The 22,952-nt window shown below is 34.6% G+C and overlaps 1 pseudogene; it reads right to left on the reverse strand.

Annotated features, from left to right (window-relative positions):
- Window positions 1–17,432: 17,432 nt before the first annotated feature.
- On the reverse strand, window positions 17,433–19,175 carry LOC103264917 (annotated as a pseudogene).
- Window positions 19,176–22,952: the final 3,777 nt, after the last annotated feature.

A 22,952-nucleotide genomic window follows, 5' to 3' on the forward strand; every position in this document is an offset into this window, starting at 1 on the left:
GGGGGATTCCAAAGAAACCCCTGTAAATTTAATATTTTTCCTTGGATTGACAATGCCTATGAAATAGATAAGATAGAATTATAAGTATTTTTAGATAAAATATTTGAATGTATTGGCAGAAAAGAATAGTTCGTATCTTTTTGAAATTTTATTTTATTTTATTTTAAAGATGTGGGGTGCAATTCAGGATTAGGTATACAAGTGATCATTGTACACATAAATTTTGGGCCTCCCATTGGTCCCCAGTTCATCTGGTTTGAGATTAGGTACCCTTACTGATGTTATGTGCCCCCCCCCAGCAGTTTCCCACTACTACCAATCTCTTTCTTATAGTGTTATGATAAATGTTCAGGGTCTGCTTATGAGTAAGAACATGTGGTACTCAGTTATTTGTTTCTGTGATAGATCACTATCACTGAGCATTATAGACTTTAAATCCATCCAAGTTGCAAAATCCATAATTTTATCCTTTTTTATGGCTGTGTAATATTCCATCATGTATATGTACCACATTTTTTTATCCAGTTCACTTTCTATGGCAGCACAGTTGGTTCCATGTTTTTGCTATTGTGAATAATGCAGTAAACATGCATGTGCAGATATCTTTTCTATAGAATGATTTGAGTTCCTCTGGGTATATTCCCAGAAAAGGGATTGCTGGGTCATATGGAAGGTTGATTTTTAGATCTTTTAGGAATTGCCACAGTTTTCCACAGAGGTTGTACTAGTTTACACTCCCACCAACAGTGTAGAAGTGTTCCCTTTTCCCCCGCATCCTCTCCAGTATCTGCTGTTTTTAGAGTTATTGATGATGGCCATCCTGATTGGAATTAGGTGGTATCTCAGGGTGGTTTTAATTTGTATTTCTTTGATGATTAGTGAGATTAACCATTTTTCACAGATCTATTGGCTGCTCATTTGTCTTCTTTTGAGAAGTGTCTATTAAATATATTTTGCCCTCTTTTTAATAGGGCTATTTGTTTTTTTCTTTTTGGCACATATGAGTTCCTTGTAGATCTTGGATGTTAGGCCTTTGTCAGATATACAGTTGGCAACTATTTTTTCCCATTCTGTGGGCTGTCTCCCTACTCTCTTGATAGTTTCTTTTGCTTTGCAGAAGCTTTTCAGTTTGATGAAGTCCCACTTGTCTATCTTATCTCTTATGGTATGGGCTTTTGATCAGGAATTGGTTGCCTATTCCAATTTCCATAAGGGTGTCTCCTGCATTTTCTAAGGTTCTTATAGTTTGAGGTTTTACATTTAGGTTTTTGATTCATTTTGAGTTGATTTTTGTGTATGGTGATAGGTAGGCGTCCTGTTTCAATCTTCTGCATGTGGTCAGCCAGCTTTCCCAGCACCGTTTACTGAATAGGTTCGCCTGTAAGAATACTTCATATCTTTATTCCTCAGAGAGAAACTCTAGTTTACTTTATGTATGGCAGATTTTAGAGGATTTCCTGATACTACAAATGTCTGTGCATTTTTGTTGGTAGGCCAATAATGTATTGTTTGTTCCTTGATCGTCTGTAGCAGTTTAGACTCCCTTGTCTATAATAAGAAGGAAAAAGTGACCCTTAGTGCAATTGGCAGCAACAAACATTTTTGCACTTTGGAAATTTACAAGACACATGGGCCTTGGGTTGGTTTAATCATCTTCATGGTGTAGGTGATGTAGGTTTTACATATTGGTAAAATTAGGCAAAAATTATTTAGATCATGTTTGTAAATCAAAAACATAGACTTTTAATTTTGAGTTGGCAAACAGCATACTAGCAGTTTATTTAAATGATCAGGAGCTATGATTTCAAGTAGTTTTGTCCAAATTGGAAAATTTCTAGAAATCACTGGAATGCTTTGTTTAAAGGAAAGTAATGTTCATATTAAAATTTTTTTAATTGTTATATTTTTCAGAGTTAAAATGGAAACTTCCTTAATTATTTCCTCCACTCTTCATCTTTACTCTATATAGTGTTGATTTGCTAAGGGACTAAATGCATCACTCTGTATCTGTGATTTTGGTTTATTCTGTATAGTCATGATTATCTCACCACCACCTCTGAAACACACATTTTTCTACCTAATGATCAGTTGTCTAAAATTTTGATTACATGTTATATATGTATATATATAGTCACTTAGTAAATTTAATTTTAACATATCCTGAGTGAGAGTATTTTCATGTAGCTTTGGGAGAGTGACGAGGAGATATGTGTTTATTTGCTTTAATTTTTACTTTCATCAGTCAGTCTTAGGTCAATTTGGTTCAGTCACACAAGTATTGAATACCTGCTGTTCCTGGCGCAGTTAATATTAGGCATCATCTTGTTGAACATTAGTTAAGACCTTTATCTCTGTATTGTCTTCATCACGTGGAATCTGTTAAAAACTCTTACTGATTAGCAAATTAGTGATTGCCTTTTCCAAAATTATTTAGGGCTTTACAGTGGAATTATTCTCATGCAAGCTAAACAATCCCATTATTACAGCGATTCATTTAACTTTCTTCATTGATATCATTAGAGGTTCTGAAGCCGGGTTCAAATTCCAGTATCACTATTTACTAGCTTTGTGAATTTAGGTAAGTCATTTGAACCTCTCTGAGCTTGTTTCCTCCTCTGTAAAATGGGGATAATAATACATATCATATAGTATTGTAAAGATAGGAAATACATAAAGGGTTTAGCATCATGCCTGTTACATTCTTAATGAGTTTTGGTTCCTTCTCTTTTTCAAGCAGTTTTGTTGTATTAACTATCCCTAGTGAGATATGAAGCTATTTTTAAATAAATTTACATTTGATGGAAATACAAGTTGTTAACTGGTCTGACAGCAGTTTCATACAAGTAAGTCCTTAAAATTATTGAAGACTACATAGCAGACACCAGTCTGTAAAACCACCATTACTATGATGTTTTTGAATACTACCAGAGAGCCTTATATGTCTGTAGTCACCGAGATAACTATTTATTAAATTATAAAAAAAAAATTAAATGGTCCTTTAAAAACATTAAGATGTAAGCAACTTAAATTGTAAAAAACATTAAATTGTAAAAATATATTTTTAAAAATGCTCTACTAATTTGACTGTTGATAGATATCAACAGAGGAACTGTACCACTGTTCATAGTGCTTTAGAAGGAGCTAGATGATCCCAGTCATTGACTTATGACCAGCAATTCTTTCTTCACTGTGTGTGAAATATAATATAATGAATAGGACTTCACTTGGTAACATGACTTCTAACAAAAAACTTTGTTTATATTAGCTTGATGTAGAAAGTTTGAATATTCTTGAACAGTAGTATTGCTAGCTCCTAAAAATATGAAAAAGATATATAAATATCACCTGTGACCAAAGTTAATCACTGTAGATATGTTGGTATATTTTATATACACAGACTGATAATTTTATGAGGTCATTACATTCATATTATGATTTAAATGTCTGCATAGCATTCATTTAAAACTAAGCTCTTTTTGATGTTTGCATTTTTTCCTTTACTCCAATAAATAATATTGAAATATACATCTTTATGCATAAAAACTTTGTATATTTGATTATTTTCTTGGGATAATTTGTAGACATAGAATTGCTGTTAAAGAGAATGAATATAATCCCACCATCCCCAAATGTGACTTGTGTACAAAAGAGTGAACTGCTCTTTGAATACACAGTTTTACTGGTTAAGTCAGTTGGTTAGTTGTACAATTTTTTGCTGATTGATTCTCCCTTAGTTGATACATTTGGCACTAATTTAGGAAGAGACTGATTAGCATTCTGATGACTTATGTGATCTCATCTGGAATTTAAAAATATATATATTTTAATTTTAAAGTAATTTTTAAAGTAAAATATTGTACAAGTGGTAAGTAGTATGCCAATTTGACATAGTCATATCTTGATTTTTTTTATGTGTTATGAGGTCTCTTTGGGGCTAATTTCTATGGCAATTTTTAGAGGAAAATGAGATTCTTCTCATGTGCAATTAAAGTATTTGCATTATTGGCAATATACATTATAGAGATCTTAAGGGTAAAAATCAGTTCATTTTATTATGTAGTAAAATCAGAAATAGGAAAAATATGCTAACGTGATAATATCTAATGAGGGAAATGTTCCATGCAGATGTCTGTTTTTCTATTAATCCCTAAAATGACTGTATGCTTTTATTTATATGAGTAACATCAGACACAGATATTTTAGTAGGAGTAATATAGCTACTTACAGAAAAGATAAACACAATATGAGTTTAGAGTTTTAATAAATTCTGTTTTAAAGGTGATTCAAATCCTCAGCTAATGTAAGCTTTGAGATTTCAACTAAGGCGTAATATGTATGTATGCTACTTCTGAGAGTTATTTAGATATTATTTTCTTGGTTAGCTGCATTTAGTATAGCTTCTATCGTAGAGAAATAAGAACTGAATCCTATGTTATGGGCCACAGAGATATATCAGTTTATTTCGTTGTTTTTAAAGCCTCTAGGCACACTGGCAACCAATTTTTATTATCATATGGCAATAACAAGGTCATCTGCTCTCTAGCTAACACACAGGGCTCATGGAAGGAAAGGAACATAATTTTTGTTTTTGTTGTCATCATTTGGATTTTCATTTTTTTTTGTATATTGGGTCGCCTTTCATGTTTATTGTATCATGCTGATAGCATGTCACATTTCATTAAAACCAGGTTAGTAAAAATGGAAAGCAGAAAATGTTGCTACTGCTACTGTTCTAGATTTTTGTCCTGTAAATACTTATCTTTTATGGCTATGAGTTATTTCAGAATGGGAATGCTTTAAGGAGATGTATTTTGTTTTAAGCCAGATTAGGCTAATAACCACAATTTTGATCTGTCCATTAAATATGTTGCTGAACTAATACAGACAAATATAAAGTTATTATACTTTGTACTTGTCACATTTGCTATTAAATATGTTTGTGAAGGCACTGCTTTGGTGACGGTTGGAGAGAGATAAGTATACACCGTTACCCTCTTGCATTGATATTAGCAGCCTTCAGTCTTGGAAGTACTACTGCTAACTGTACATACAATAACAGATGGTATGTAGATGTGGGGAAAGTATAGAGCGGGTTAATGCATCAGATAGAGGTTCAAATATTTATGGGTTCATCATGCACTTCCAGAGTACTTAGTGTGTGTAGGCATTGTGCTAGCTGCTATACGATATGAATACGATATGGTTTCTGGCCTAAGAAAACTTACAAACTAGATAAACTCTGAGGCCTTTTCCGACACTGAGATTCTGTAATGCTATGATTTGTTTACTGAGATCTAGATGGGTTTTCCTATGACTGGATTCTGTGTATACATGCAATTTTATATGCTTTAGTGAAGTACAGCTTTGCACTCATAATGATGTTTCATTCAATGACAGACCGCATATACAATAGTGGTCTTGTAAGATTATAATACTGTATTTTTACTGTACTTTTTCTATGTTTGGATATGTTTAGATACACAGATATGTAACATTGTGTTACAGTTGCCTATAGTATTCTGTGCTGCACAGGCTTGTATACCATATAGCTTAGGTGTGTAGTAGACTATACCATCTAGGTTTGTGTAAGTACATTCTACGTTGGTCTCAGTGATAAAATCACCTAATGATACCTTTCTCAATACATATCCTCACCATTAAGTGACTCGTGACTATAATTTAGAGAGTACTAAAACTAGTCTTCCCACTAATATCTCTACTAATGAGTCAAAATATCCCTGTTTACCATTCCTTTGGGTTAAAGAATTATCTATTGGTTAATCCCATTAAATGCAAATTATTATCTAGGAGAGGTCAGAAAAGGTTCTGCCAGAATATTGAATTTGTTTAGCAGAATAGTTATTTGAGATTGGGAACCTGAAAGAGTAGAACATGAAAGGGGTAACAGGTATGTGGAACTTAGCCTCAAGTCACCTGGAGGAAGCATTGGGCTGAGGAGGGCAAGGTTTGCATGTGGAATGATCCCTGGGAAGCTGAGTAGAAGTGTGAGGGCCTTAGGAAAGGATGCTAAAAAAGAGGACGGGGGCTTTGGAAAGTGAAGTGTGAGTGGCATATTCAACCATACAAGTCTTCTCTGGGCTAGAGTTAGCTGTAGAAACTGGAAAGACTGCTGGGGATTGAGGGATATATGAGCTGAATGATCTACGTGAAGGACTCCATTTGATCACCTGCTCTAGGCTTTGAGTTTTAACTTGTAGTATTAACTTCTTTTTCTTTTGAGACTTGAATTTATGATTATAATTGGAATTAATTTGTGCAGTTATCAAGCTAATGGAATACATTTAATAAATAATGCAGTAAAATATTGAAGATTATCTAAGACTGAGTATCTTGTAGGTCATCATATAGTTTAATAAATATGAGTGCATTGCCACTTGGAAATATGCCTAATATTTAAAAAAATAAACCTATTTTCCCTTTAATTTTTCTGTGCTCTGCAGGACTAATGGGCAAAACTGTGAACTTCACCATGAATGTCTACTAGAATTTTGTTCTAGAGTTTATTTTCTTGATTCATTTTGAGTTTCAGAGATTACATTTTACCTGTAACCTCATATGAAAGAATTTAAAAATGAGTGATTTGAGAAAATAAGTGACATAAGTGAAATTCACTAATTTTAAATATACAATTCAAACTGTTTTTCCAAGTGATTTTATGATTTTACATTTCTACCGACAATGTATGAAAGTTCAGTCACCCCACAGTTTTGTTATCATTTGGAGTTGTTAATGTTTTAATTTTAGTAACTCCAGTGGATACATATATCTAGTTATCGTGATTTTAATTAGCATATTCCTAATCAATGATATTGAGCATTTTTCATGTGCTTATTTCCATTTGTATACCATATTATTTGGAAAAGTATGTGTTTAAAGCTTTTGTCTGTTTTGAAGAATCAAGTTACTTTCTTATTTTTGAGTTGTAAATGCTCTTATATATTATGGACACAAGTCCTTTATCAGATACCCTGTGTGCAAATATTCTCTCCCACTCTGTGGCTTGCCTTTTTATTTTAACAGTTTTTTGAAAAGCAAAAGTTTTTACTTTGAACCGGTTTGTTGGTATTTTTGTTTTTATGGTTTATGGCTTTTGTGTCCTATAACTAGAATTTAATTCCCAGTCACAAAGATTTTTCTCATATGTTCTCTTCTAGAAGTTTTATAGTTTTTACTCTTACATTTAAGTTTATGATTTATTTTGTGTTTTTATATAAAGTGTGAGGTAAGGGTAGAATTTCATTTCTTTTATGGGTGGATATTAGTTGTTTTTGCTCTTTGTTAAAGAGACAACTCTTTTCCTACTGCATTAATTTGGTGCATTTTTCTGAAAATCAATTGCTCATATGTTTCTTCTCAATTCTATTCTGTACCATTAATCTGTGTCCTTTTTTAAAGTCAGTATCACACTATCGTGGTTATGATAGCTGAGAATAAGTCCTGAAATCAGATAGCATAAGTTCTCTTATTTTTTCAAAATTTATTTTGAAATTTTGAAAATTCCTCTAAAAATTAAACATATAAAAATTATTTTTGGTATAGTAGGTATTTTGTATTTTCATATACATTTTAGGATAAACATGCCAATTTCTACAAAAAGGTTTACTAGGATTTGGGGTGGAATGATGTCAAATCTATTAATTTGGAGAAAATAGACATCTTAAAAAGTGTTGGATCTCCTGATCCATAAATATTTCTTCATGTATTTAGGTTGTCTTTAATTTTTATCAGTAGTGTTTGACAGTTTTTATTACGTGGATCTTACACATATTTTGTTAAATGTATTCCCAATTATTTCCAGTTTTTTGTTGCTATTATGATGGTATTACTTTTTGAATTTCAACTTCCAGTCATTTATTGTTATAACATGGAAATACAATCAATTACTGTATACTGACTTTGTGAAATTTGGCCTTGCTAAACTCATGTATTATTTCTGGTAAGTTTTGCTTTCTTTGTAGATTTCTTACATTGTAATAATTATAAATAATTATGTAGGCTATAAAAAGGCAGTTTTTTTCCAATCTATATGCCTGTTATTATTTTTCCCTAGAATTTCCAGTACAGTGTTGCATAGAAGTGATTGGCGCATGTATCCTTGCTTTATTTCCACTCTTAGTAGGGGAAGCATTCAGTCTTTTTCTCTATGACATCAGTTGTAGGTTTTCTGTAAAGTTCCTTTATCAGTTTGAGGAAGTTCCTTTTTCATTCCTAGTTTGTTGATAGTTTATTATAAATGGGTATTGAATTTTGTCCAATGCTTTTTCTGCATCTTTTGAGATGATTGTGTGTATGTGTATGTATATATAATTATTTTTTCCAACATTACTGAGTTATAGAAATATATATATATATAGTTAACATGATTAATTACATTGATTTTTCAAAAGTTAAACTTTACATTCCTGGGGGGAAAAAAAAGCTTTTTCTGTATCTTTTGAGATGATTCTGTGTGTGTGTGTGTGCGCGCTTTACTTAATGTGATGAATTACATTGACATATTTTAATGTTAAACTAACTTTGTATTTGTAAGATAAATCCACTTGGTCATTATGTATTATCCTTTTTATAAATTTTATATATTCAATTTACTAGAACTGTGTTAAGTTTTTGTGTCTCTTATTTGTACTGGATGTCTGATTTGTAGATTTCTTACAATATCATCTGCCTTTATAGAATGAGTTCAGAAGTGTTTCCTCAGCTTCAATTTTCTGGAACAGTTTGTGTAGAGTTGATATTATTTATACCTTAAATGTTAAAGAACTCTGTTTGGAAGAACTTATCAGTGAAGCCATCTGGACCTGGAGTTTTCTTTGCTGAAGGGTTTGAAAAATCTAAAAGTTACTCAGTAATTTGTATCTTTCAGAGAATTTGTTCATTTCACCTAGGTTGTCAAATTTATTGGCGTGAAATAATTCATAATTTTCTCTCATTACAGTTTCTTTAATGTCCAGAATATTTATGATGATATTCCATTTTCCATTTCTAACATTGGTAACTTATAGCCTCTCTTTTCTTTGTTTCTTTTTTACCCCCAAACAGTCTTCATGCAGAAATCTTTTTGTTCTTGGTCAGTCTAGCTAGTTTATCAATTTTATAAATCTTTTCAAAGACCCAGGTTTTTTTTTGTTTATTTTCCTCAATTGTCAATCCTTCTATTTTATTGCTTTCTACTCTTAGGTTTATTATTTCCTTCCTTCTGTAAATCTTAGATTTAATTTTCTCTCTTTTTTTTAAGATAGAAGCTTAGATCATTGAGTTTTTTTTCCTAATATAAGCACTTGAAGCTACAAATTTCCTTGTAAGCATTGCTTTAGTTGCATCCCACCAATATTGATATGTTGATATGTTTTCACTTTCATTCAGTTAGAAATATTTTGCAGTTTCTCTAATTATTTACTTTTTGACTCATAGTTTATTTAAAAGTATGTTGTTTAATTTCCAAATATTTGAGGTGTTCCAGATCTTATATTGTTATTAATTTCAAATTTTTATTCTGTTGTGACTGGAGAAATTACTTTACATATCAATCCTTTACAATTTATTGAAACTTTTTTAGTGGCCCAGTATGTGATCTATTTTAGTGATATTTCATGTTCACTTGAAAAGAATGTGATTCTGCTGTTGTGGTTGTATTAACATGTTGTGTTTTATACATGTTAATTAGGTTCAAGTTAGTTGATAGTATTGGTACCTTAGTGATTTCTTGTGTATTTGTTCTATCCTGTTACTGAGAAAATGTGTTGAAATATCGATCCAGCAATCCTTCTCCTGAGAGATTGCGTGGAGAAACACAAATCATTCTACAAAAAAGACACCCACACATGCATGTTTATTGCCACACCATTCACAATAGCAAAAACATGAAACCAACCCCACTGCCTATCAAAAGTAGACTGGATAAGGAAAATATGGTACATATACACAATGGAATATTACACAGCCATAAAGAAGGACAAAATCATGGCCTTCTCAGCACATTGGATGGAATTGGAGACCATCCTTTTTAGTGACTTATCACAGAAACAAATAACTAAATACCATATGTTCTTACTCATAAGTGGGAACTGAACTTTAACTACAATAGCACAGGGGAGGGATCCTTAGTTGTGAGACCCTGCCAGGGAAACATGTAACAACACATAGTGTACTTGATTCTAAACCAGGGCAAGTGAGGACCAGCTGGAGGTCCAAACATTACATATGCACCTAATTCTGACTTGTATCTCACACCTTTATAATAAAGTAGAAAGAAAATTGACATACTAACGGAAAAAGAAATATCTAGCTATAATTGCAGAACCGTCTAATCTTTTTCCTAGATCTATTATTTTTTTCTCTGTAGAATTTAGAAGTTCTGTTATTAGAGCATACACATTTAAGATTATTATATGTTCTTGATGTGGCAACTCCTTTGTCATTATGAAATGTTCTTTTGATCTCTGGTAATAGTCTTGATCTGAAGTTTATCCCATTTGATGTCGGTACAGACTCTCCAGCTTTATTCTGACTAGTGTGTATTTTTGTATATTGTATGTCTATTTGCACTTTTTATTTTTAATCTATTTGTCTCTATTTCTTAAATAGGCTTTCCCATTGCCTTTTGTTTTTCCCTCATTTTATATCCATTCTGGCAATCGCTAATATTATTGATGTGACTGAATTTAAATCTATCATCTTGCTATTTTTTTTCTATTTGTCTTGTCGTCTCTTGTGTTGATTTATTACCTATGCTTTAGTTTTCTAGTCATCACTCTGGAGCTTAAAATATACATCTTTAGCTTATCACAGTCTACCTTTAAATAGTATCATACTACTTTACATTTAGGGAAGGAACCTTATAACAGTGCTACTCTTGTTATACATTTTATTTCTTCATATTTTGTGAACCCGTAAAAGAAAAAAAACTTTTTTTCTCCTTTTCTCATACACTTAATATTTCTGGTCACCAAAATGTGTGTGTGTATTTTCTCTAAACCAGCAGTTCTCTACCAACACCAACTGACTATCTTATAATTTAACTCAGTGTTGACACTGTCTGTATACCTGGACATAGCAGTGAATCCCACAGGTTAAGGGTACAGTCTTATAAGTGTGCATTTCAAATACCAGTCACAAGTCCTAGGCTGTGACCTGTACTTCTGACCAACCATCTATAAATCAGTGATTCCAATGACCCTATTCTCAGGTTTGATTAATTTGCTAGAGTGGCCCACAAAACTCAGGGAAGCACTTTAGTTTCTCATTTACTATAGAGGATGTTACAAAGGATACAGGTGAACAGCCAGATGGAAAAAAATGCATAGAACAGGTGTGTGGGAAGAGGAACTGAGCTTCCATGGCCTCTTATGGCTTACCATTCTCCAGGTACTTCCATGAATTCAGCAGTCTAGAAGCTCTCTGAACTCCATAGTTCAGGGATTTGGATGGAGACTGCTTTAGGCAGGCATAACTGATTAACTTATTAGTCATTGGTGATCGATTCAACCTTCAGCCCCTTTCCCTCACTGGAGGTAGGAGCGTGGGGCTAAAAGTTCTAACTCTCTAATCACATGGTTGGTTCTCCCAGTAAGCAGTACTCATCCTGAGGTTATCCAGGAACCTACCACATAGCTTCATTAGAACAAAAGATGCTCCTCTCAGGAAATTCCAATTAATTTAGGAGCTCTGTGTCAGATACTTCTATCACTAAAGAAATTACAAAGGTCTTAGAAGCTCTGTGTCAGGAATGAGGATAAATGACCAAATATTAAAACAAAAGATTCTCCTAGCACCCCTAGCTACAAAGGTTTAGGACCTCTGTTTCAGCAACTGAAGGCAGAGATGAAATATATATTTCTTATCACAGAAGTTTATGATGCATTGTAATTGCTTTTGTCTTAAATAATCTCCTTTATCTTTTAAAGAGGTTAAAATATGAGAAAAATAGCTATTATTTTTACTCACATGGTAACCATTTCTAGTACTTTTCACTCCTTTGTGTAGAGTTATATTTCTCTCTGGTGTAATTTTTATCTTTTCTCATGAAAAACTTACTTTAACATTTCTTATAGTGACAGTCTGAGAGCATCAATTTCTCTTAGTATTTAACTATCTAGAAAGGTCTTTAATTAAAACATTTTTTTTCTGGGTATAGATGTGTGTGTATGCATGTGTGTGTTTGTTCCAGTACTTTAAAGATGTCACTCCATTGTCTTTTGACTTGCCTAGTTCTTTTTTTTGAGTCAAAGTCTCACTCTGTTGCCCAGGCTGGAGTGCAGTGGCACACTCACTGCTACAGCATTGACCTGCTGGGCTCAGGCAATCCTTCTGCCTCAGCCTTCCAAGTAGCCAGAACTACAAGCATGTGCTATCACGTCCGGCTAATTTTTTGATATATTGTAGAGACGAGGTCTCACCAAGTTGCCCAGGCTAGTCGCAAACCACTGGGCTCAGGCAATACTCTCATCTTGGCCCCCAAAAGTGCTGGAATTACAGGCTTGAGCCACTGTGCCTGCCTAGATTTTTTTATCAAAAGTCTTCTGTCATTCTTGGTTTTATTCTCCAGCAGAAAATGTATCTTTTTTTTTTTTTTGAGTTGTAGTCTCACTCTGTCGCCCAGACTGCAGTGCAGTGGCCACTCCTGGCCACCGCAGCCTCGACCTGCTGGGCTCCGGCGATCCTTCTGCCTCAGCCTTCCGAGTAGCTGGAACTATAGGCGCGCGCTACCATGCCCGACTAATTTTTGATTTATTGTAGAGATGAGGTCTCGCCAAGTTGCTCAGGTGGGTCTCGAACCCGTGGGCTCGGGCAATCCACTCACCTCAGCCTCCTGAAGGTGCGGGATTACAGGCTGAGCCACCGAGCCTGACTTTTTTTGTTTTCCTCTTAGACTGCTTTTAAGATTTTCTCTTTATTGCTTGTTTCCAGAAGTTTGATTTTGTTGTGGTTTGTTATAATGTTATTATACTATGATGTTACTATGTGTGGTTTTCTTCAGGTTTCTTCTGCTTGAGCTTTCTTAAGTTTCTTGCATCTGTGATTTATATTTTTTTATCGAATTTAGAACATCTATGGTGATTTTTTTCAAATATTTTTATTTATTTTCCTTCTTCCTTCTGGGACTCCAATTACATGTATATTAGTCTGAATTATATTGTCATATAGGTAACTGAGACTATTTTTTGTGGTCCTTTTTCTGTTTGTGTTTCATTCTGGATAGTTTCCATTGTGATGTATTCAAGTTCTCTGATCTTCTGCTACTTTTATTCCGTTTTTTTATCCTATCCGATGTAATTTTTATTTCATATTTCATAAGTTTCATTTCTATTGGGCCTTTAAAAGTATCTTCATTATTTCTTCAACATGTTCATGTTTTCTACTACATTCTTGAACATATTTATGATAGTTGTTTCAGTGTCCTTTTCTACTAATTCTACCATCTCTGTCATTCTGTTTATCTCTTTTTCTTCAGGTTTATGTTGATTGATTTTTCTCTAGGTTATGGGTCATATTTTTTAGCTTTGTAATCTTTTTTGATCAGATTTTGGATGTTGTCAATTTTATATTGTTGGGTGCTTGATTTTGTTTTATTTCTTTAAGAAGTTTTGGCATGCAGTTAAATTATTTGGGATTAGTTTTATCCTTCTTGTTTGCTTTTAGGTTTTGTTAAAGGTTCTAGAGCAACCTTTAGTCTAGGGCTGAGTTAGTCTCACTGCAAACTTTATGGAATATCCCATATTATATGGTCTCTCCACTCTAGCAAGTGGGAATTATTCCTAGCTCTGTGTGAACTATGGGAATTGTTTGGTGTACTACTTTCTGTTGTTTATTTCTTCAGCCTTGAGTTTCACTTCACACATATGGAGATGAATATTCAGCCAAAGATTAGAAGAGATCCTCTGTAGAACTTTAGAGCTCTCTTTCTGTTCAGCTATCTCCAACTGGATAATCTTTTCCACAAATTCTAGTTGTATCAGTTTACCCAGATGCCTGTCTCTGCTCCTGAGCTCACTGTGACTGCTGGTCTCTGTTTGGATTTCCCATATTTGCTCTAAAGCCTAGAAAATGCTTCTAGGCGATAAGCTGGGGGCAATCAGAAGCTCAATTAATTTGTTTTTCTTCTTTTGGATTATAGTTCTATGTTCCCTGTTATCCAGTGTCTAAAAACTCTTGTTTCATATATTTATCCGGTTTTTGTGATTGGAAGGCAATTCCCATAATTAATTCTTCATAGATGGAAGTGAAAGTCACTGGCAAATTTTTTTGAGATTTTTGTTAATGTTCCATAAGAGTAACTGTGTTATTAGCTTTTTTGTACTTTTGCTAAAAATATGAATTTTTGCAAAATTATAATATTTCAACTGTAACATAATTTATTGTTTTAAAACGTATATTTCTTAATAGAGATTGTTCTCAGTTATCTTTATAATTGAAGGCAAGAAATAGTATGCATTGTATAAAACGTTAGCTAATTCTAAATTAATTTTCAGTGGTCTTTGGAATCTATTAAGTGACTTTGTGGCACAGTAGAATTACCTTACAATTATGTAAATGCATGTCAGTGAAGTCTTTCCCTTCAGAAGGCTTAGCCATAAGCAAAGTAGAGAGTCCACTGTCCTCAAGCATGATTAACAGTGTCAAAATTATGTCTTGATTAAGCTAATATTTAAATTACTTTTTATTTGCTGAGCATATGTCATGTGCTTGTTAGGGAAAGGGAAGAGATGAAATGGGCTCAGCAGTACAGGGAAGCCAGTTTATTATTGAAATACGTTATAGTCATAATCAAATTATACTTTTAACTTGCTAAAAATTCAATAGCTGTCAGTTTCTTTTTCAAAAGCCTTTCTCTAAAAACTCTTGGGAATTAGATTTAGATTGTCCTTTCAATATAGTTGTTAGGTAGTCCTTGTTATATTAATTAAAACTCATATTTCCAACTTGTTAAAATTGAGTTATTAGTAATTTTTCTTAGCTAGGAGTGTTTTTTAAATATTTAGGTTATCATCGTCCTGAAAATATTTGCTAGATTATCTCAACTGACAGGTGGACAATAATAAATATAATCATCTTTTTAGTGTTTGAGACCATATTGGTCAGATTTTCTACTTGTTTTTACAGAATGTTAGTGTTTTACAGGAAGTTAAAACATTTGTTAAAAGAGTTGCAGGTATATAAGTTTGAAAAAACATTGCTTCCCATATCTCTCTCCTGAGTATTCATCATGCACACAAAAGTCCTGAGAAATATTGCAGTAAAGAAACCTGTTTGATTGTAAGTTAGCTTTTCTACACTTTCTTGACTACCACCCTTAACCACTTTCTGCTTGTGAACACCTCTTAACACTCTGGAGACACTAGTGTTCTACATAACATAATTTTGGAAATGCTGCCTAGATGATGTGATATATCATTTAGTTACACTGGATCTATTCCTGGCCCTATAGAGTTATAAGAAATGTTAAGAAATAGAAAATAAGATTATGGAAGTGTTTTGCCTAGTATAGACTCCATTTGAACCAACTCAGTTATTTTGAGGTACAAGTTTTTAGAGTAAATTTTCTCTTCAAAATATGAGTGTTTCAAGGTGCTATAAAACTAAATTCCATAAGACACTGTGGATAAAAACTAAATCATATACAATAAACTTTTGATGAGAAAAATGTGAATGAATCAGAAACACATGAAATAAATTGCTTTTAAAATATGTCTGTGAGTAAAATTTGTTAAATGGCTTAAAATGAACTTTGACCAAATGTGTTTTGGGTTTTGCTAAATTCATACATTAAAAAGTTTAGGATGTGTATGATCATCATGAAACATTCAATTTCTAATTTATAATTCCAGAAAATAGTTTGAAAATGAACATTTGTATTAGAAGGTGCTTAACAGATCTCAATATGCTGCAAAGCAAGTTCCTTGAAGTCACTAAAGTCTACTCACAGCCCTTCCTAATAGTCTATCAGAACTAACTACTGAAATTCCAAGTTGAATCACTAATCCCCCAGAAATATAGATATGATGTATTATATTCTATTCCTTTTTGGTAGCAAACAGAGATAGGGCAAAGGGTCTTTAAAAAGTTATTATTTCCTTTAGGTACCTCCCACTCCAACTATTTGATATTTAGTCTTAGTACACAGCTCTAATAGGTAATTCCTTGTTTATACAAAATGATAATCAGTGATGTCAGCAGGCCTCTGGAAGTGGAATTTCTTAACTTGTGTTTACTCTGCTCCATCCAAAGCAACAGAGCAGAAAGCATTGCACTTTTGTAGTAAAAATTGCTCTTGCTTTTATAAGGTATGAGACATACAATAGATTTTCTCTAAAGTAGTAGGATTTATAGTAAATTGTCTATTGATGATTAGTTTCTGTAATCACATACCTTACAGTTAATTATCTCTAAAGTGTTCAAAGATGATGAAATATTAGATTTATTAAAAATGTTAGAAGGTGAACATTAGGAGCATATAGTTTTTTTAAATAATTGAAATGATCCTTTATTTTAAACGTAAATAGTATCATAATTCATCAAAATAATTTATAATGGTTAACTACCTCTTAAGTAGTCTTATAGATGTGGATCTAGTTTTTAAAAATTATCTCTTAGCCAGGCTTGGTGGCTCAGCCTGTAATCCCACGTCTTTGGGAGGCTGAAGTGAGTGGATTGCCTGAGCCCGTGGGTTCAAGACCCACCTGGGCAGCGAGACCTCATCTCTACAATAAATCAAAAAATCAGCCGGGCGTGGTAGCGCATGCCTGTAATTCCGGCTACTTGGATGGCTGAGGCGGAAGGATCACTGGAGCCCAGCAGGTCGAGGCTGCGGTAGCCGGGAGCGGCCACTGCCCTCCAGTCTGGGCAACGGAGTGTGACTCCAACTCAAAAAAATATAAAATATTAAAAATTATCTCTTTAGACCACAGAAACAAATGATAATAGATGTAAAAAAAATTGACTATCTCCTATGACGTTTTCTAAGAAAGGAAATCATGACAAGTTCCTGAGCAGATAAAAGCCATTCCATCATTAAAGGGTATTAAAAAGAGGCATAAATAAATTTGAATAGAAGTATCCGTTTCTTGGCTTTTGTCTTTCTGTAAAACCCAGCTCTAGAGTTAAAATTATGTTCCGTTTTTCTCTCTATAAGCAAGAAATTCTAGTAGCAGCTCAGGCATGAACTTAATGTCTTGGTGAAACACACTCCTTCACCATGGTCACTCAGTGCTCCCATCTCTCTAAGATTCGTTGTGTCACCTCTGCCAGCATTTCCAGGCTTCTCCAGAAGCACAGAGAAATGATCATCCTCTCCAAGATGACTTACTTCAAGCATGGCTGTCCTGACACCAACCACATTCCTTCTAAAGCACACACTTTACAGAGGAGGCAAAGCCTGGTGAATCACCACTCCTACCATGATGTGGACATTAACCTTAACCTTCCAGATGCCACTATTGGGAGGAGGAGCCATCACAGATTGCCATAGCAACAAATTCTGATCCAGTGGATCTACTGCTCTCAGGCACTGTCCAATGGATACTTCATAGACCTGATTATTTTTCCCAAAGGTCTTTTACTGGGATCCTCCTGACTCATGGCATTCATGAGTCGTGATGGGTCTGATGAGTGAATTTCTGACATATTAAGAAAAAGGAGAGTATTTAAAACTAATTCATGCTCTCCATTGTACATCCAGTTCTAATTTGGGTCACTGTAATCGTAGACCTTAAGCACTACCAGGCCCCCCTTTTGACTTGGTTATCCCTGGGCCACCAGACATTTGTTGGTCTGGAGATGATAAGGCCTTCCATGTTGAAGGATTTTGGGATGTTTTGGCCCTTTATTGATAAAAATGAGTTTCTGAGATTTGGCATGGGACCCAGATAGCTGCATCTCTGGGTAAACATTATCCAAGTGCCATTTGAAGAATTTACGACCCAACTTATTTTTCAATTCAACATGCTCACTGTTATTTTCATAGCTTTTGGTTTTCAGATCATGTATTTTTTAAATTAATGAACAATTTGATTTTATTATTTAAATCATTTATCATTAGATACCTGTGTGTATTATTTTATATGATTAGTGCAACTGATCACAAATGTAACAACTTAATAGGATATCCACTTATTTTTTCACTGTTTTAAAAAAAATTATTTTAAAGATGTGGGATACAATTCGGGATTGGGTATGCAAGTGGTCATTGTACAGGTAAAGCTTGGGCCTCCCTGTGGTCTTCAGTTTGCCTGGTTTGAGATCAGGCCCCTTACCGATGTTGTGTTCCCCCTCGCTCCCCCCACCCCAGATGAGGTCTTAAGGAAAAATACTGCTCCTTGTATTCATCTAAGCAGATATGTGCCAGCCTCAGAGAGTTATGTGTCATGGTATCCTGGCCTTCAGGAGATTCGTGTGATAGCCTTTTTCAGAAAATGTATCCTACTCTAGAGCAAGGAATGGTGAACATCCATATCCAAAATGATATGTCCATATTTTCTCCTCCCCAGATACCCATGGCATTGTCATACAGTCCAAGTTTATGGAAATACTGTCTGTTCGTAGCAAACAATCTTCCAACCATTGTAGGTGACTTTATTGGTGTAGTGGCTCCTTCCATTTATCCTAGCTCAGAAAGGGGGACAAGATCCCATTTGAAGTGCAGCCCATGAGTTGAATCCTCCACGGATGATGGGGGGTGAGCTGTAGACCAGCATGTCAGTATTGATGTCTTTCACTGGACACACCACAGCCTGCCAATCTTAGAAGATGATGGCCAACAAGGGCTGCAGTCACATCACATTCACTTCACAGTGGCTGCCCAGGAACACAAAAGGAATTCTCCTGTCATGTTGGCTACTCCAATCATTCTTCCTCGAACCAATTCCTCATTTCTTATTACTTTAACTTTTCCAGGGAGGTATTTTTAGACATACTTATCTAGTTCTCCTTTCAAATCATTGAAGTCACTGTATTCATCCATGAGGTTGATTTTGTGAAAAAGGTGCCCTAGTGTGCAGTCCACGACACTGTGCACCATCCAGAGCAAGGTAGAAAAAACTTTATTGTAGAAACAGATAGCAATACTAGCAACAGGCAGGTTGGGTGGGACTTTTCTTTTCATGCTGCATTGCTTATATCTGGCAATCTCTAGGGTAGCCCAAGCAGTTACTGATAAGCATAGTAACTGCATGTTTTTGATAGTACAAGTCTCTCAATTCCTGATTATGTTCATTAAAAATCATACCAAATTAAGAAGAAAATTTCAGGTGGCCTTTTTCTGGATCTTCAATATGACTGTCACATCATCAATTTTGTTTGCTTTAAACTGTGGCTCTAAGACTTGAAACTCGAGTGAAACAGGGATAGAATTTTTTTGGAAATGGCCCAGACCCCTTTATGGGCACATTCTTAAGTGGCTGAGTCACTTCACTGAAGTTGAAAAAGCAAAACTGTCCTGGTCCTAGATGTAAAAAGGCAACCATAACAGAAATAGTGAACTGTGACACTTCCCACTATAGACCTAGCAGAGCTGAAGAGCCATCTTCAAATTCCATGACACCAGCAGGAAAGGATCACGGCTTTCTGGTACTCTAGCTGTGGCATCTTCCCTCCTGCCACAGACCCAGTTAAGGGGGCCAATCAGCCTGGCATTGGGCAGGGTCAGGGTGTGGTGGTGGCTGCGGGCTCACCCCGACCCAGGTGCCTCACCAGTCCCGGTCAGGAACATTTAGTTAATAAATGATCTGGTATTGGTATTTTGCATGATCAAAACACATTTTTCTACTGGGTTTTTGGAGTAAAGAGGTAAAGTAAGATGGTCTACATTGTAGCTGTATCTAGGCTTTTACATTTAAGAAATGTTTGGGGTGTTAGTTGAGAGAAAAAGAATATATTGGTAAATATAAACTGTATTCATACTAACAGGAGCTTTTGGTATGATCTATTTTATGATGCCTTCAAGAAAAGGATGTAATCTAGCATATAAACTATTACTTTCAAGAAGCCCTGGATAAATTTTACCTTCTGTCTCATATGTACTCCTTTATATATTAGTATTTGTAATTTCAGAAAGTACTGATTCTAACAATGAATCTTAGTTTTTTAGTGTGTAGAATTTCTCCCTTAGACATTTTATATAAATAATTTTTAAAACCCTAGTTTTTAAAATCTATTTATGCTTCAGTAAATTTTTAAAATAAATATTGTTTGTATACATAAGAGTCCGAAACATTTTGCTTGATGGAAAGTTTGATTTACGGCTGCCTACCTGCTTTGATTGCTAATTTTATATGTCAATTTAACTGTACCACAGGGTACCCAGATATTTGGCCAAACTTAATTCTTAGTGTCTTTGTGAGAGTATTTCTGACCGAGACTGACATTTGAATTGGTAGACTAAAGTAAAGCAAATTACTTTCTCTAATGTGGGTGTGTTTCATCTGATCAATTGAATATCTGAATAGAATAGAACAGCTGAGTATGAGAAAACTCTTCCTGCCTGACTCTTTTAACTGGCATATTGGTCTTTTCTTTGGACCTGAGCTGTTACTCAGGCCTTTGGACTTGGACTGGAACTATGCCATCAAGTCTACTGGTCTCCAGCTGGCCGACTACTGATCTTGGGACTTGTCAGCCTCTATAATCATATAAGCCAATTGTTTATAATAACTCATAAATGTGTGTGTGTGTGTGTGTGTGTGTGTGTGTGTGTGTGTGTGTGTGTATTTCCCCCCCCTATTGGTTCTGTTATTGGTTCTGGAGAATCCTGACTGATACACTTGACTTCCTGCCTTCCTGTCTTTATTTTCAGTTAAGCTTAGAATAAGGCTATACACAAGTGCTGTCCTTAAGTTATCAGGTAATTACAGAGAGTTGGATTTTGCACATTATTTTGTATTGCCATCCTTATCATACTTTTTTGGCTATATCCAATCAGAATTGAGGCTAGACCAGGAGGAAAAGCCATGAGACCAGCCATTGTCGTTATCTGCATTTTGTGGTACACTGTTGAGTATCCTAAAGACTATTAAAATATTTTCAATTTTTTTTCGCACTATCAAAACAATTTTGGTTTGTCTTGTTAGGTGATTTTGGACTCCATGGATAGAGTGGCGGGAAAGCTTATTGTGTTTATTAATGGTATAAAATGAGATGATATTATTTTAGAAGTTGTAGTGAAATCTGTGTTATAAGAAGGGATCAGCAAACTTTTTCTATAGAGGGCCGGATAGTAAATATTCTATGTTTTGTGGATCACACATATGGTTTCTGCTATAGTACTGTCATTATTTTTTTGCTACTCAATTCTGTCATTGTAGCACAGTAGTAGTCATAGACAATGTATAAACAAATGAGTGTGGTTGTATTTCCATAAGACTTTATTTTTAAAAATAGGCAATGGACAGATTTGGCCGGCAGGCTGTAGTTTGCTAACCCCTGTTATGAAGATTCTTACAAAAATTGGAGTTAGCTTTTTTTCAAGTATCTACAGCATACTTTGTAATGTTATAGGAACATTATATTGTTTAATTAATTCTTACAACAAAGAGGAAGCCAAGTCTTATGAGGTTACTCCAAGGTTACATGACAAGTTGCAGAGCCATCACTGGAACACAGATTTATTTCTAAAGATGATGATATATTTATTCTGACTCTGAAGGAAAATGCTCTGTGAGTTTAAGAACTTTGCTTTCTAAGAGAATCAGGTCATAAAATGTAAAGTTGAGCTACAGTGATATTCCTGAAATCATTGCATTTCAGAGAGTGGCCAAAGAAAATCCTGGCAATTTAAGTTGGAGGTAATCAACTAGTGACCTCCAGGGCACCAGGATTTCCCTCAGCAATTTGTACTGCTGTGATTTACAGGCATTCTAGAAACCTGCCTTGGTCTACCAGTCACCTTAAATGTCTCTCTTCTTTGACTTTTTTTAGGGGCTATGTTGGTCTCTTTGAGTAAGGTCTTGGAAGAAAGCATAGCTGCAGGCTTCTCTTCTAAAATTCTCTTCCCAAAATTCAGAACCAGAGGCCACTGTTCTCTCTTTGGAGAGAATAGTGGGCAAAGATGAAGATCTTTGATGCTAAAAAGTTAATGAGCAAGATGTCCAGTTCAGCTGTCATCCTATCTTCACCATCTTAGTACTCCTGGCCTGGAAACAAACTTAATTTATGTAGAGATTACATTCAACTTTGCCTTACATGAGCAAGTCTTTGGGAAAAAAATGAATTTATTCTTCCTTGTGAAAACTTCTGATATCCCTAAAACTGTAAACCTAGGAGTGGGAGGGCTGTTGCAATTAGGAAAAACATCAGAGATATGGCATGTCAGTGTGTGTATTAATGAGGATTCTTTAGAGAAATTGAACCAATAGGATGGATGGATATATATTATATATATATATATATATTATATATTATATTATACACACACACACACACACACACATATATATATATATTTTACATATACATAAAATTTCCAGAAAGTGAGTGATTGAGAGGTTTGTTATAGAAATTGGCTTATGTGATTGTGGACTCTGAGAAACCTAGACCAAGAAGATCTGATAATATAGTTTCAGTCCAAGTCTGAAGGCCTAAGAACCAGGAGAACTAATAGTAATAGTGTAAATTTCAGCTTGAGTCCAAGTCTGCAGGCAGGAGAAGACCAGTGTTCCAGCTTGAAGACAGTCAAACAAAGAGAAATAATTCTTTCTTACCCAGGCTTTTATTCTATTCTAGCCTTCAGAAGATTCATGAGACCCATCCACACTGGGGAGACCAACCTGTCTTACTTAGTCCACGGATTCAAATGTTTGATCTTATCCAGAAACATCTTTGCATACACATCCAGAAACAGTGTTTAATTAAATATCTGGGAACCTCATAGCCCAATCAAATTGATATATAAAATTAACTTTCACTGTGTGTGTGTGTGTGTGTGTGTGTGTGTGTGTGTGTGT

This window comes from Carlito syrichta, unplaced genomic scaffold, assembly GCF_000164805.1.
Source record: "Carlito syrichta isolate Samal-C Ts95f unplaced genomic scaffold, Tarsius_syrichta-2.0.1 Scaffold305764, whole genome shotgun sequence".
NCBI classification, from domain to species: Eukaryota; Metazoa; Chordata; class Mammalia; order Primates; family Tarsiidae; genus Carlito; species Carlito syrichta.